Source organism: Anomaloglossus baeobatrachus, chromosome 4, assembly GCF_048569485.1.
Source record: "Anomaloglossus baeobatrachus isolate aAnoBae1 chromosome 4, aAnoBae1.hap1, whole genome shotgun sequence".
Taxonomy (NCBI): Eukaryota; Metazoa; Chordata; class Amphibia; order Anura; family Aromobatidae; genus Anomaloglossus; species Anomaloglossus baeobatrachus.
The window spans coordinates 677,627,815-677,642,128 of NC_134356.1; the positions used below are offsets into that span (position 1 = coordinate 677,627,815).

Below are 14,314 nucleotides of genomic sequence, written 5' to 3' on the forward strand. Positions count from 1 at the left end.
GACGGATAAGAATGGCGTATTTTTGAATGTGCTTGATGCAAATCTAGCTGTGAAGTGTACAACTGGGGCACAACTGCTGCCACTGAAGGGGTGGGTGTGTGTGGGCCCAATTTTTGGAAAAAAGGGAGACTCCGCTTGGAGTAACCCTTGCTTGCTGTGTTTTTAAAAGAAGCCAAGATGAACAGAGCTGGGATCAGGAAAGACTTTGCTACCTACCCCGGTGTCATCCTGGGGACGGATAAGAATGGCGTATTTTTGAATGTGCTTGATGCAAATCTAGCTGTGAAGTGTACAACTGGGGCACAACTGCTGCCACTGAAGGGGTGGGTGTGTGTGGGCCCAATTTTTGGAAAAAAGGGAGACTCCGCTTGGAGTAACCCTTGCTTGCTGTGTTTTTAAAAGAAGCCAAGATGAACAGAGCTGGGATCAGGAAAGACTTTGCTACCTACCCCGGTGTCATCCTGGGGACGGATAAGAATGGCGTATTTTTGAATGTGCTTGATGCAAATCAAAACATCCTGTTTGCAACTAGGGCCCAAGTGCTGCCACTGATGGGGTGGGTGTCTGTGTGGCCCAATTTTTGGAAAAAAAGGGAGACTCCGCTTGGAGTAACCCTTGCTTACATTGTTTTTAAAAGAAGCCAAGATGAACAAGTCATGGATCAGCAAAGACTTTATCTACGTACCCCGGTATCATCCTGGGGACGGATAAGAATGGCGTATTTTTGAATGTGCTTGATGCAAATCAAAACATCCTGTTTGCAACTAGGGCCCAAGTGCTGCCACTGATGGGGTGGGTGTCTGTGTGGCCCAATTTTTGGAAAAAAGGGAGACTCCGCTTGGAGTAACCCTTGCTTGCTGTGTTTTTAAAAGAAGCCAAGATGAACAGAGCTGGGATCAGGAAAGACTTTGCTGCCTACCCCGGTGTCATCCTGGGGACGGATAAGAATGGCGTATTTTTGAATGTGCTTGATGCAAATCTAGCTGTGAAGTGTACAACTGGGGCACAACTGCTGCCACTGAAGGGGTGGGTGTGTGTGGGCCCAATTTTTGGAAAAAAGGGAGACTCCGCTTGGAGTAACCCTTGCTTGCTGTGTTTTTAAAAGAAGCCAAGATGAACAGAGCTGGGATCAGGAAAGACTTTGCTACCTACCCCGGTGTCATCCTGGGGACGGATAAGAATGGCGTATTTTTGAATGTGCTTGATGCAAATCAAAACATCCTGTTTGCAACTAGGGCCCAAGTGCTGCCACTGATGGGGTGGGTGTCTGTGTGGCCCAATTTTTGGAAAAAAAGGGAGACTCCGCTTGGAGTAACCCTTGCTTACATTGTTTTTAAAAGAAGCCAAGATGAACAAGTCATGGATCAGCAAAGACTTTATCTACGTACCCCGGTGTCATCCTGGGGACGGATAAGAATGGCGTATTTTTGAATGTGCTTGATGCAAATCAAAACATCCTGTTTGCAACTAGGGCCCAAGTGCTGCCACTGATGGGGTGGGTGTCTGTGTGGCCCAATTTTTGGAAAAAAGGGAGACTCCGCTTGGAGTAACCCTTGCTTGCTGTGTTTTTAAAAGAAGCCAAGATGAACAGAGCTGGGATCAGGAAAGACTTTGCTACCTACCCCGGTGTCATCCTGGGGACGGATAAGAATGGCGTATTTTTGAATGTGCTTGATGCAAATCTAGCTGTGAAGTGTACAACTGGGGCACAACTGCTGCCACTGAAGGGGTGGGTGTGTGTGGGCCCAATTTTTGGAAAAAAGGGAGACTCCGCTTGGAGTAACCCTTGCTTGCTGTGTTTTTAAAAGAAGCCAAGATGAACAGAGCTGGGATCAGGAAAGACTTTGCTACCTACCCCGGTGTCATCCTGGGGACGGATAAGAATGGCGTATTTTTGAATGTGCTTGATGCAAATCAAAACATCCTGTTTGCAACTAGGGCCCAAGTGCTGCCACTGATGGGGTGGGTGTCTGTGTGGCCCAATTTTTGGAAAAAAAGGGAGACTCCGCTTGGAGTAACCCTTGCTTACATTGTTTTTAAAAGAAGCCAAGATGAACAAGTCATGGATCAGCAAAGACTTTATCTACGTACCCCGGTGTCATCCTGGGGACGGATAAGAATGGCGTATTTTTGAATGTGCTTGATGCAAATCAAAACATCCTGTTTGCAACTAGGGCCCAAGTGCTGCCACTGATGGGGTGGGTGTCTGTGTGGCCCAATTTTTGGAAAAAAGGGAGACTCCGCTTGGAGTAACCCTTGCTTGCTGTGTTTTTAAAAGAAGCCAAGATGAACAGAGCTGGGATCAGGAAAGACTTTGCTACCTACCCCGGTGTCATCCTGGGGACGGATAAGAATGGCGTATTTTTGAATGTGCTTGATGCAAATCTAGCTGTGAAGTGTACAACTGGGGCACAACTGCTGCCACTGAAGGGGTGGGTGTGTGTGGGCCCAATTTTTGGAAAAAAGGGAGACTCCGCTTGGAGTAACCCTTGCTTGCTGTGTTTTTAAAAGAAGCCAAGATGAACAGAGCTGGGATCAGGAAAGACTTTGCTACCTACCCCGGTGTCATCCTGGGGACGGATAAGAATGGCGTATTTTTGAATGTGCTTGATGCAAATCTAGCTGTGAAGTGTACAACTGGGGCACAACTGCTGCCATTGAAGGGGTGGGTGTGTGTGGGCCCAATTTTTGGAAAAAAGGGAGACTCCGCTTGGAGTAACCCTTGCTTGCTGTGTTTTTAAAAGAAGCCAAGATGAACAGAGCTGGGATCAGGAAAGACTTTGCTACCTACCCCGGTGTCATCCTGGGGACGGATAAGAATGGCGTATTTTTGAATGTGCTTGATGCAAATCAAAACATCCTGTTTGCAACTAGGGCCCAAGTGCTGCCACTGATGGGGTGGGTGTCTGTGTGGCCCAATTTTTGGAAAAAAAGGGAGACTCCGCTTGGAGTAACCCTTGCTTACATTGTTTTTAAAAGAAGCCAAGATGAACAAGTCATGGATCAGCAAAGACTTTATCTACGTACCCCGGTGTCATCCTGGGGACGGATAAGAATGGCGTATTTTTGAATGTGCTTGATGCAAATCAAAACATCCTGTTTGCAACTAGGGCCCAAGTGCTGCCACTGATGGGGTGGGTGTCTGTGTGGCCCAATTTTTGGAAAAAAGGGAGACTCCGCTTGGAGTAACCCTTGCTTGCTGTGTTTTTAAAAGAAGCCAAGATGAACAGAGCTGGGATCAGGAAAGACTTTGCTACCTACCCCGGTGTCATCCTGGGGACGGATAAGAATGGCGTATTTTTGAATGTGCTTGATGCAAATCTAGCTGTGAAGTGTACAACTGGGGCACAACTGCTGCCACTGAAGGGGTGGGTGTGTGTGGGCCCAATTTTTGGAAAAAAGGGAGACTCCGCTTGGAGTAACCCTTGCTTGCTGTGTTTTTAAAAGAAGCCAAGATGAACAGAGCTGGGATCAGGAAAGACTTTGCTACCTACCCCGGTGTCATCCTGGGGACGGATAAGAATGGCGTATTTTTGAATGTGCTTGATGCAAATCTAGCTGTGAAGTGTACAACTGGGGCACAACTGCTGCCACTGAAGGGGTGGGTGTGTGTGGGCCCAATTTTTGGAAAAAAGGGAGACTCCGCTTGGAGTAACCCTTGCTTGCTGTGTTTTTAAAAGAAGCCAAGATGAACAGAGCTGGGATCAGGAAAGACTTTGCTACCTACCCCGGTGTCATCCTGGGGACGGATAAGAATGGCGTATTTTTGAATGTGCTTGATGCAAATCAAAACATCCTGTTTGCAACTAGGGCCCAAGTGCTGCCACTGATGGGGTGGGTGTCTGTGTGGCCCAATTTTTGGAAAAAAAGGGAGACTCCGCTTGGAGTAACCCTTGCTTACATTGTTTTTAAAAGAAGCCAAGATGAACAAGTCATGGATCAGCAAAGACTTTATCTACGTACCCCGGTGTCATCCTGGGGACGGATAAGAATGGCGTATTTTTGAATGTGCTTGATGCAAATCAAAACATCCTGTTTGCAACTAGGGCCCAAGTGCTGCCACTGATGGGGTGGGTGTCTGTGTGGCCCAATTTTTGGAAAAAAGGGAGACTCCGCTTGGAGTAACCCTTGCTTGCTGTGTTTTTAAAAGAAGCCAAGATGAACAGAGCTGGGATCAGGAAAGACTTTGCTACCTACCCCGGTGTCATCCTGGGGACGGATAAGAATGGCGTATTTTTGAATGTGCTTGATGCAAATCTAGCTGTGAAGTGTACAACTGGGGCACAACTGCTGCCACTGAAGGGGTGGGTGTGTGTGGGCCCAATTTTTGGAAAAAAGGGAGACTCCGCTTGGAGTAACCCTTGCTTGCTGTGTTTTTAAAAGAAGCCAAGATGAACAGAGCTGGGATCAGGAAAGACTTTGCTACCTACCCCGGTGTCATCCTGGGGACGGATAAGAATGGCGTATTTTTGAATGTGCTTGATGCAAATCAAAACATCCTGTTTGCAACTAGGGCCCAAGTGCTGCCACTGATGGGGTGGGTGTCTGTGTGGCCCAATTTTTGGAAAAAAAGGGAGACTCCGCTTGGAGTAACCCTTGCTTACATTGTTTTTAAAAGAAGCCAAGATGAACAAGTCATGGATCAGCAAAGACTTTATCTACGTACCCCGGTGTCATCCTGGGGACGGATAAGAATGGCGTATTTTTGAATGTGCTTGATGCAAATGTAGCTGTGAAGTGTACAACTAGGGCACAACTGCTGCCACTGAAGGGGTGGGTGTGTGTGGGGCCCAATTTTTGGAAAAAAGGGAGACTCCGCTTGGAGTAACCCTTGATTGCTGTGTTTTTTATAAATGATCCAAGCTGCACAGAGCTGGGATCAGGAAAGACTTAGCTACCTACCCCGGTGTCATCCTGGGGACGGTTAATTATGGCGTATTTTTGAATGTGCTTGATGCAAATCTAGCTGTGAAGTGTACAACTGGGGAACAAGTGCTGCCACTGAAGGGGTGGGTGTGTGTGTGGCCCAATTTTTGGAAAAAAGGGAGACTCCGCTTGGAGTCACCTTGCGGTGTTTTACATGATTTTAGAAGGGCGTGCCATGCCTATATCTGTGTGTCCTCCTCTTTTTCCTTGTCCAGCTGTTTTGTTTTCGCATGAGTATATGTCCTTGTCACTTTCCAATGTGTTTGAGTTGTTTGTCACCTTTTGGACACCTTTGAGGGTGTTTTCTAGGTGTTTTTCTGTGTTTGTGATTGCCTGCCATTGTTTCTTATGCAGTTCGAGTTCGGTTCGTCGAACCGAACTCGAACGGGAGGTCCGTTCGGCGAACCAACCTCGAGCCGAACCGCGACCGGTTCGCTCATCTCTACTTCTGATCTGGAGTCAGACGCGCTACCGTTGCGCCACGAGGTCAGCTGAAAGATAAGTGTTTGACAAGATAAAATCTGAATATTATTTGATTCTTTACCATTAGATGTTCCAGAAAGTAACTACTTTTACGCACCATCATAAAATGACATAAACAAGGATGATTGAGCATCTTAATCTTAATATTCAGGGATTTCCAGTTTAAGATCGGAATCTAGAAATCATCATCTTTGTGATTCCATGAGTCAGGCACACGAATGTTACATCAAAAGATAAAGTTAGAAACATATCTCAGTTTATTTTTGCCAGGAACATTTCATTTAGAAAAATGCTCGTTTCATAAAGATTGGAAAATTTTTATATATCATTTGTATAGACTTTTTTATTCTTTTAGCCATAGCCCAAAACTACAAAAACAAGAATGAGTTAACATATTGCTATTAGGAAGAAAGGTTTACATTTAACATCCAGAATCTAGTTGAGGACCATGTTTCTTCATATATACAAAGATCAAATTGTTGGTGATGTTGAGGTGATTTTAAGTTATAATGGTCAGATCTGGATTCCCAAATATTCTCGTCATCACAGTATTGTTCAGAAGATTTCTTTCTTGTAAAGTTTTAAAAGATGACTCTTTTAGACACTGTGTTTAAATAAGGCTTCATCTGTTTTCAGGAGGTCTAAGTGGTTCCGTTCATGACATGAATGTAGAAAATGGTTGTATTTCCTAATTTTTCAAAAACAGGAACAGACTATTGACCGCGACGTGATTTGAACACGCAACCTTCTGATCTGGAGTCAGACGCGCTACCGTTGCACCACGAGGTCAGCTGAAAGATAAGTGTTTGACAAGATAAAATCTGAATATTATTTGATTCTTTACCATTAGATGTTCCAGAAAGTAACTACTTTTACGCACCATCATAAAACGACATAAACAAGGATGATTGAGCATCTTAATCTTAATATTCAGGGATTTCCAGTTTAAGATCGGAATCTAGAAATTATCATCTTTGTGATTCCATGAGTCAGGCACACGAATGTTACATCAAAAGATAAAGTTAGAAACATATCTCAGTTTATTTTTGCCAGGAACATTTCATTTAGAAAAATGCTTGTTTCATAAAGATTTGAAAATTTTTATATATCATTTGTATAGACTTTTTTATTCTTTTAGCCATACCCCAAAACTACAAAAACAAGAATGAGTTAACATATTGCTATTAGGAAGAAAGGTTTACATTTAACATCCAGAATCTAGTTGAGGACCATGTTTCTTCATATATACAAAGACCAAATTGTTGGTGATGTTGAGGTGATTTTAAGTTATAATGGTCAGATCTGGATTCCCAAAAATTCTCGTCATCACAGTATTGTTCAGAAGATTTCTTTCTTGTAAAGTTTTAAAAGATGACTCTTTTAGACACTGTGTTTAAATATGGCTTCAACTGTTTTCAGGAGGTCTAAGTGGTTCCGTTCATGACATGAAAGTAGAAAATGGTTGTATTTCCTAATTTTTCAAAAACAGGAACAGACTATTGACCCCGACGTGATTTGAACACGCAACCTTCTGATCTGGAGTCAGACGCGCTACCGTTGCGCCACGAGGTCAGCTGAAAGATAAGTGTTTGACAAGATAAAATCTGAATATTATTTGATTCTTTACCATTAGATGTTCCAGAAAGTAACTACTTTTACGCACCATCATAAAACGACATAAACAAGGATGATTGAGCATCTTAATCTTAATATTCAGGGATTTCCAGTTTAAGATCGGAATCTAGAAATCATCATCTTTGTGATTCCATGAGTCAGGCACACGAATGTTACATCAAAAGATAAAGTTAGAAACATATCTCAGTTTATTTTTGCCAGGAACATTTCATTTAAAAAAATGCTTGTTTCATAAAGATTGGAAAATTTTTATATATCATTTGTATAGACTTTTTTATTCTTTTAGCCATACCCCAAAACTACAAAAACAAGAATAAGTTAACATATTGCTATTAGGAAGAAAGGTTTACATTTAACATCCAGAATCTAGTTGAGGACCATGTTTCTTCATATATACAAAGATCAAATTGTTGGTGATGTTGAGGTGATTTTAAGTTATAATGGTCAGATCTGGATTCCCAAAAATTCTCGTCATCACAGTATTGTTCAGAAGATTTCTTTCTTGTAAAGTTTTAAAAGATGACTCTTTTAGACACTGTGTTTAAATATGGCTTCATCTGTTTTCAGGAGGTCTAAGTGGTTCCGTTCATGACATGAATGTAGAAAATGGTTGTATTTCCTAATTTTTCAAAAACAGGAACAGACTATTGACCCCGACGTGATTTGAACACGCAACCTTCTGATCTGGAGTCAGACGCGCTACCGTTGCGCCACGAGGTCAGCTGAAAGATAAGTGTTTAACAAGATAAAATCTGAATATTATTTGATTCTTTACCATTAGATGTTCCAGAAAGTAACTACTTTTACGCACCATCATAAAACGACATAAACAAGGATGATTGAGCATCTTAATCTTAATATTCAGGGATTTCCAGTTTAAGATCGGAATCTAGAAATTATCATCTTTGTGATTCCATGAGTCAGGCACACGAATGTTACATCAAAAGATAAAGTTAGAAACATATCTCAGTTTATTTTTGCCAGGAACATTTCATTTAGAAAAATGCTTGTTTCATAAAGATTTGAAAATTTTTATATATCATTTGTATAGACTTTTTTATTCTTTTAGCCATACCCCAAAACTACAAAAACAAGAATGAGTTAACATATTGCTATTAGGAAGAAAGGTTTACATTTAACATCCAGAATCTAGTTGAGGACCATGTTTCTTCATATATACAAAGACCAAATTGTTGGTGATGTTGAGGTGATTTTAAGTTATAATGGTCAGATCTGGATTCCCAAAAATTCTCGTCATCACAGTATTGTTCAGAAGATTTCTTTCTTGTAAAGTTTTAAAAGATGACTCTTTTAGACACTGTGTTTAAATATGGCTTCAACTGTTTTCAGGAGGTCTAAGTGGTTCCGTTCATGACATGAATGTAGAAAATGGTTGTATTTCCTAATTTTTCAAAAACAGGAACAGACTATTGACCCAGACATGATTTGAACACGCAACCTTCTGATCTGGAGTCAGACGCGCTACCGTTGCGCCACGAGGTCAGCTGAAAGATAAGTGTTTGACAAGATAAAATCTGAATATTATTTGATTCTTTACCATTAGATGTTCCAGAAAGTAACTACTTTTACGCACCATCATAAAACGACATAAACAAGGATGATTGAGCATCTTAATCTTAATATTCAGGGATTTCCAGTTTAAGATCGGAATCTAGAAATCATCATCTTTGTGATTCCATGAGTCAGGCACACGAATGTTACATCAAAAGATAAAGTTAGAAACATATCTCAGTTTATGTTTGCCAGGAACATTTCATTTAGAAAAATGCTTGTTTCATAAAGATTGGAAAATTTTTATATATCATTTGTATAGACTTTTTTATTCTTTTAGCCATACCCCAAAACTACAAAAACAAGAATGAGTTAACATATTGCTATTAGGAAGAAAGGTTTACATTTAACATCCAGAATCTAGTTGAGGACCATGTTTCTTCATATATACAAAGACCAAATTGTTGGTGATGTTGAGGTGATTTTAGGTTATAATGGTCAGATCTGGATTCCCAAAAATTCTCGTCATCACAGTATTGTTCAGAAGATTTCTTTCTTGTAAAGTTTTAAAAGATGACTCTTTTAGACACTGTGTTTAAATATGGCTTCAACTGTTTTCAGGAGGTCTAAGTGGTTCCGTTCATGACATGAATGTAGAAAATGGTTGTATTTCCTAATTTTTCAAAAACAGGAACAGACTATTGACCCCGACGTGATTTGAACACGCAACCTTCTGATCTGGAGTCAGACGCGCTACCGTTGCGCCACGAGGTCAGCTGAAAGATAAGTGTTTGACAAGATAAAATCTGAATATTATTTGATTCTTTACCATTAGATGTTCCAGAAAGTAACTACTTTTACGCACCATCATAAAACGACATAAACAAGGATGATTGAGCATCTTAATCTTAATATTCAGGGATTTCCAGTTTAAGATCGGAATCTAGAAATTATCATCTTTGTGATTCCATGAGTCAGGCACACGAATGTTACATCAAAAGATAAAGTTAGAAACATATCTCAGTTTATTTTTGCCAGGAACATTTCATTTAGAAAAATGCTTGTTTCATAAAGATTTGAAAATTTTTATATATCATTTGTATAGACTTTTTTATTCTTTTAGCCATACCCCAAAACTACAAAAACAAGAATGAGTTAACATATTGCTATTAGGAAGAAAGGTTTACATATAACATCCAGAATCTAGTTGAGGACCATGTTTCTTCATATATACAAAGACCAAATTGTTGGTGATGTTGAGGTGATTTTAAGTTATAATGGTCAGATCTGGATTCCCAAAAATTCTCGTCATCACAGTATTGTTCAGAAGATTTCTTTCTTGTAAAGTTTTAAAAGATGACTCTTTTAGACACTGTGTTTAAATATGGCTTCAACTGTTTTCAGGAGGTCTAAGTGGTTCCGTTCATGACATGAATGTAGAAAATGGTTGTATTTCCTAATTTTTCAAAAACAGGAACAGACTATTGACCCCGACGTGATTTGAACACGTAACCTTCTGATCTGGAGTCAGACGCGCTACCGTTGCGCCACGAGGTCAGCTGAAAGATAAGTGTTTGACAAGATAAAATCTGAATATTATTTGATTCTTTACCATTAGATGTTCCAGAAAGTAACTACTTTTACGCACCATCATAAAACGACATAAACAAGGATGATTGAGCATCTTAATCTTAATATTCAGGGATTTCCAGTTTAAGATCGGAATCTAGAAATCATCATCTTTGTGATTCCATGAGTCAGGCACACGAATGTTACATCAAAAGATAAAGTTAGAAACATATCTCAGTTTATTTTTGCCAGGAACATTTCATTTAAAAAAATGCTTGTTTCATAAAGATTGGAAAATTTTTATATATCATTTGTATAGACTTTTTTATTCTTTTAGCCATACCCCAAAACTACAAAAACAAGAATGAGTTAACATATTGCTATTAGGAAGAAAGGTTTACATTTAACATCCAGAATCTAGTTGAGGACCATGTTTCTTCATATATACAAAGATCAAATTGTTGGTGATGTTGAGGTGATTTTAAGTTATAATGGTCAGATCTGGATTCCCAAAAATTCTCGTCATCACAGTATTGTTCAGAAGATTTCTTTCTTGTAAAGTTTTAAAAGATGACTCTTTTAGACACTGTGTTTAAATATGGCTTCATCTGTTTTCAGGAGGTCTAAGTGGTTCCGTTCATGACATGAATGTAGAAAATGGTTGTATTTAATAATTTTTCAAAAACAGGAACAGACTATTGACCGCGACGTGATTTGAACACGCAACCTTCTGATATGGAGTCAGACGCGCTACCGTTGCGCCACGAGGTCAGCTGAAAGATAAGTGTTTGACAAGATAAAATCTGAATATTATTTGATTCTTTACCATTAGATGTTCCAGAAAGTAACTACTTTTACGCACCATCATAAAACGACATAAACAAGGATGATTGAGCATCTTAATCTTAATATTCAGGGATTTCCAGTTTAAGATCGGAATCTAGAAATTATCATCTTTGTGATTCCATGAGTCAGGCACACGAATGTTACATCAAAAGATAAAGTTAGAAACATATCTCAGTTTATTTTTGCCAGGAACATTTCATTTAGAAAAATGCTTGTTTCATAAAGATTTGAAAATTTTTATATATCATTTGTATAGACTTTTTTATTCTTTTAGCCATACCCCAAAACTACAAAAACAAGAATGAGTTAACATATTGCTATTAGGAAGAAAGGTTTACATTTAACATCCAGAATCTAGTTGAGGACCATGTTTCTTCATATATACAAAGACCAAATTGTTGGTGATGTTGAGGTGATTTTAAGTTATAATGGTCAGATCTGGATTCCCAAATATTCTCGTCATCACAGTATTGTTCAGAAGATTTCTTTCTTGTAAAGTTTTAAAAGATGACTCTTTTAGACACTGTGTTTAAATATGGCTTCAACTGTTTTCAGGAGGTCTAAGTGGTTCCGTTCATGACATGAATGTAGAAAATGGTTGTATTTCCTAATTTTTCAAAAACAGGAACAGACTATTGACCCCGACATGATTTGAACACGCAACCTTCTGATCTGGAGTCAGACGCGCTACCGTTGCGCCACGAGGTCAGCTGAAAGATAAGTGTTTGACAAGATAAAATCTGAATATTATTTGATTCTTTACCATTAGATGTTCCAGAAAGTAACTACTTTTACGCACCATCATAAATCGACATAAACAAGGATGATTGAGCATCTTAATCTTAATATTCAGGGATTTCCAATTTAAGATCGGAATCTAGAAATCATCATCTTTGTGATTCCATGAGTCAGGCACACGAATGTTACATCAAAAGATAAAGTTAGAAACATATCTCAGTTTATTTTTGCCAGGAACATTTCATTTAGAAAAATGCTTGTTTCATAAAGATTGGAAAATTTTTATATATCATTTGTATAGACTTTTTTATTCTTTTAGCCATACCCCAAAACTACAAAAACAAGAATGAGTTAACATATTGCTATTAGGAAGAAAGGTTTACATTTAACATCCAAAATCTAGTTGAGGACCATGTTTCTTCATATATACAAAGATCAAATTGTTGGTGATGTTGAGGTGATTTTAAGTTATAATGGTCAGATCTGGATTCCCAAAAATTCTCGTCATCACAGTATTGTTCAGAAGATTTCTTTCTTGTAAAGTTTTAAAAGATGACTCTTTTAGACACTGTGTTTAAATATGGCTTCATCTGTTTTCAGGAGGTCTAAGTGGTTCCGTTCATGACATGAATGTAGAAAATGGTTGTATTTCCTAATTTTTCAAAAACAGGAACAGACTATTGACCGCGACATGATTTGAACACGCAACCTTCTGATCTGGAGTCAGACGCGCTACCGTTGCGCCACGAGGTCAGCTGAAAGATAAGTGTTTGACAAGATAAAATCTGAATATTATTTGATTCTTTACCATTAGATGTTCCAGAAAGTAACTACTTTTACGCACCATCATAAAACGACATAAACAAGGATGATTGAGCATCTTAATCTTAATATTCAGGGATTTCCAGTTTAAGATCGGAATCTAGAAATTATCATCTTTGTGATTCCATGAGTCAGGCACACGAATGTTACATCAAAAGATAAAGTTAGAAACATATCTCAGTTTATTTTTGCCAGGAACATTTCATTTAGAAAAATGCTTGTTTCATAAAGATTTGAAAATTTTTATATATCATTTGTATAGACTTTTTTATTCTTTTAGCCATACCCCAAAACTACAAAAACAAATTGAGTTAACATATTGCTATTAGGAAGAAAGGTTTACATTTAACATCCAGAATCTAGTTGAGGACCATGTTTCTTCATATATACAAAGACCAAATTGTTGGTGATGTTGAGGTGATTTTAAGTTATAATGGTCAGATCTGGATTCCCAAAAATTCTCGTCATCACAGTATTGTTCAGAAGATTTCTTTCTTGTAAAGTTTTAAAAGATGACTCTTTTAGACACTGTGTTTAAATATGGCTTCAACTGTTTTCAGGAGGTCTAAGTGGTTCCGTTCATGACATGAATGTAGAAAATGGTTGTATTTCCTAATTTTTCAAAAACAGGAACAGACTATTGACCCCGACGTGATTTGAACACGCAACCTTCTGATCTGGAGTCAGACGCGCTACCGTTGCGCCACGAGGTCAGCTGAAAGATAAGTGTTTGACAAGATAAAATCTGAATATTATTTGATTCTTTACCATTAGATGTTCCAGAAAGTAACTACTTTTACGCACCATCATAAAACGACATAAACAAGGATGATTGAGCATCTTAATCTTAATATTTAGGGATTTCCAGTTTAAGATCGGAATCTAGAAATCATCATCTTTGTGATTCCATGAGTCAGGCACACGAATGTTACATCAAAAGATAAAGTTAGAAACATATCTCAGTTTATTTTTGCCAGGAACATTTCATTTAGAAAAATGCTTGTTTCTTAAAGATTTGAAAATTTTTATATATCATTTGTATAGACTTTTTTATTCTTTCAGCCATACCCCAAAACTACAAAAACAAGAATGAGTTAACATATTGCTATTAGGAAGAAAGGTTTACATTTAACATCCAGAATCTAGTTGAGGACTATGTTTCTTCATATATACAAAGACCAAATTGTTGGTGATGTTGAGGTGATTTTAAGTTATAATGGTCAGATCTGGATTCCCAAAAATTCTCGTCATCACAGTATTGTTCAGAAGATTTCTTTCTTGTAAAGTTTTAAAAGATGACTCTTTTAGACACTGTGTTTAAATATGGCTTCAACTGTTTTCAGGAGGTCTAAGTGGTTTTGTTCATGACATGAATGTAGAAAATGGTTGTATTTCCTAATTTTTCAAAAACAGGAACAGACTATTGACCCCGATGTGATTTGAACACGCAACCTTCTGATCTGGAGTCAGACGCGCTACCGTTGTGCCACGAGGTCAGCTGAAAGATAAGTGTTTGACAAGATAAAATCTGAATATTATTTGATTCTTTACCATTAGATGTTCCAGAAAGTAACTACTTTTACGCACCATCATAAAACGACATAAACAAGGATGATTGAGCATCTTAATCTTAATATTCAGGGATTTCCAGTTTAAGATCGGAATCTAGAAATCATCATCTTTGTGATTCCATGAGTCAGGCACACGAATGTTACATCAAAAGATAAAGTTAGAAACATATCTCAGTTTATTTTTGCCAGGAACATTTCATTTAGAAAAATGC

The 14,314-nt window shown here is 38.5% G+C and overlaps 11 non-coding genes across 11 annotated transcripts; all 11 read right to left on the minus strand.

Moving 5' to 3' along the window:
* Window positions 1-6,126: 6,126 nt before the first annotated feature.
* On the minus strand, window positions 6,127-6,198 carry TRNAW-CCA (transfer RNA tryptophan (anticodon CCA)). Its single transcript has one exon. It is a non-coding gene; the product is annotated as a tRNA-Trp (tRNA).
* Window positions 6,199-6,909: 711 nt separating this feature from the next.
* TRNAW-CCA (transfer RNA tryptophan (anticodon CCA)) lies at window positions 6,910-6,981 on the minus strand. Its single transcript has one exon. It is a non-coding gene; the product is annotated as a tRNA-Trp (tRNA).
* Window positions 6,982-7,692: 711 nt separating this feature from the next.
* Window positions 7,693-7,764, minus strand: TRNAW-CCA (transfer RNA tryptophan (anticodon CCA)). The gene has a single exon. It is a non-coding gene; the product is annotated as a tRNA-Trp (tRNA).
* A 711-nt stretch (window positions 7,765-8,475) lies between these two features.
* On the minus strand, window positions 8,476-8,547 carry TRNAW-CCA (transfer RNA tryptophan (anticodon CCA)). Its single transcript has one exon. It is a non-coding gene; the product is annotated as a tRNA-Trp (tRNA).
* A 711-nt stretch (window positions 8,548-9,258) lies between these two features.
* TRNAW-CCA (transfer RNA tryptophan (anticodon CCA)) lies at window positions 9,259-9,330 on the minus strand. The gene has a single exon. It is a non-coding gene; the product is annotated as a tRNA-Trp (tRNA).
* A 711-nt stretch (window positions 9,331-10,041) lies between these two features.
* TRNAW-CCA (transfer RNA tryptophan (anticodon CCA)) lies at window positions 10,042-10,113 on the minus strand. Its single transcript has one exon. It is a non-coding gene; the product is annotated as a tRNA-Trp (tRNA).
* A 711-nt stretch (window positions 10,114-10,824) lies between these two features.
* Window positions 10,825-10,896, minus strand: TRNAW-CCA (transfer RNA tryptophan (anticodon CCA)). Its single transcript has one exon. It is a non-coding gene; the product is annotated as a tRNA-Trp (tRNA).
* A 711-nt stretch (window positions 10,897-11,607) lies between these two features.
* Window positions 11,608-11,679, minus strand: TRNAW-CCA (transfer RNA tryptophan (anticodon CCA)). The gene has a single exon. It is a non-coding gene; the product is annotated as a tRNA-Trp (tRNA).
* A 711-nt stretch (window positions 11,680-12,390) lies between these two features.
* On the minus strand, window positions 12,391-12,462 carry TRNAW-CCA (transfer RNA tryptophan (anticodon CCA)). Its single transcript has one exon. It is a non-coding gene; the product is annotated as a tRNA-Trp (tRNA).
* Window positions 12,463-13,172: 710 nt separating this feature from the next.
* On the minus strand, window positions 13,173-13,244 carry TRNAW-CCA (transfer RNA tryptophan (anticodon CCA)). Its single transcript has one exon. It is a non-coding gene; the product is annotated as a tRNA-Trp (tRNA).
* Window positions 13,245-13,955: 711 nt separating this feature from the next.
* TRNAW-CCA (transfer RNA tryptophan (anticodon CCA)) lies at window positions 13,956-14,027 on the minus strand. Its single transcript has one exon. It is a non-coding gene; the product is annotated as a tRNA-Trp (tRNA).
* Window positions 14,028-14,314: the final 287 nt, after the last annotated feature.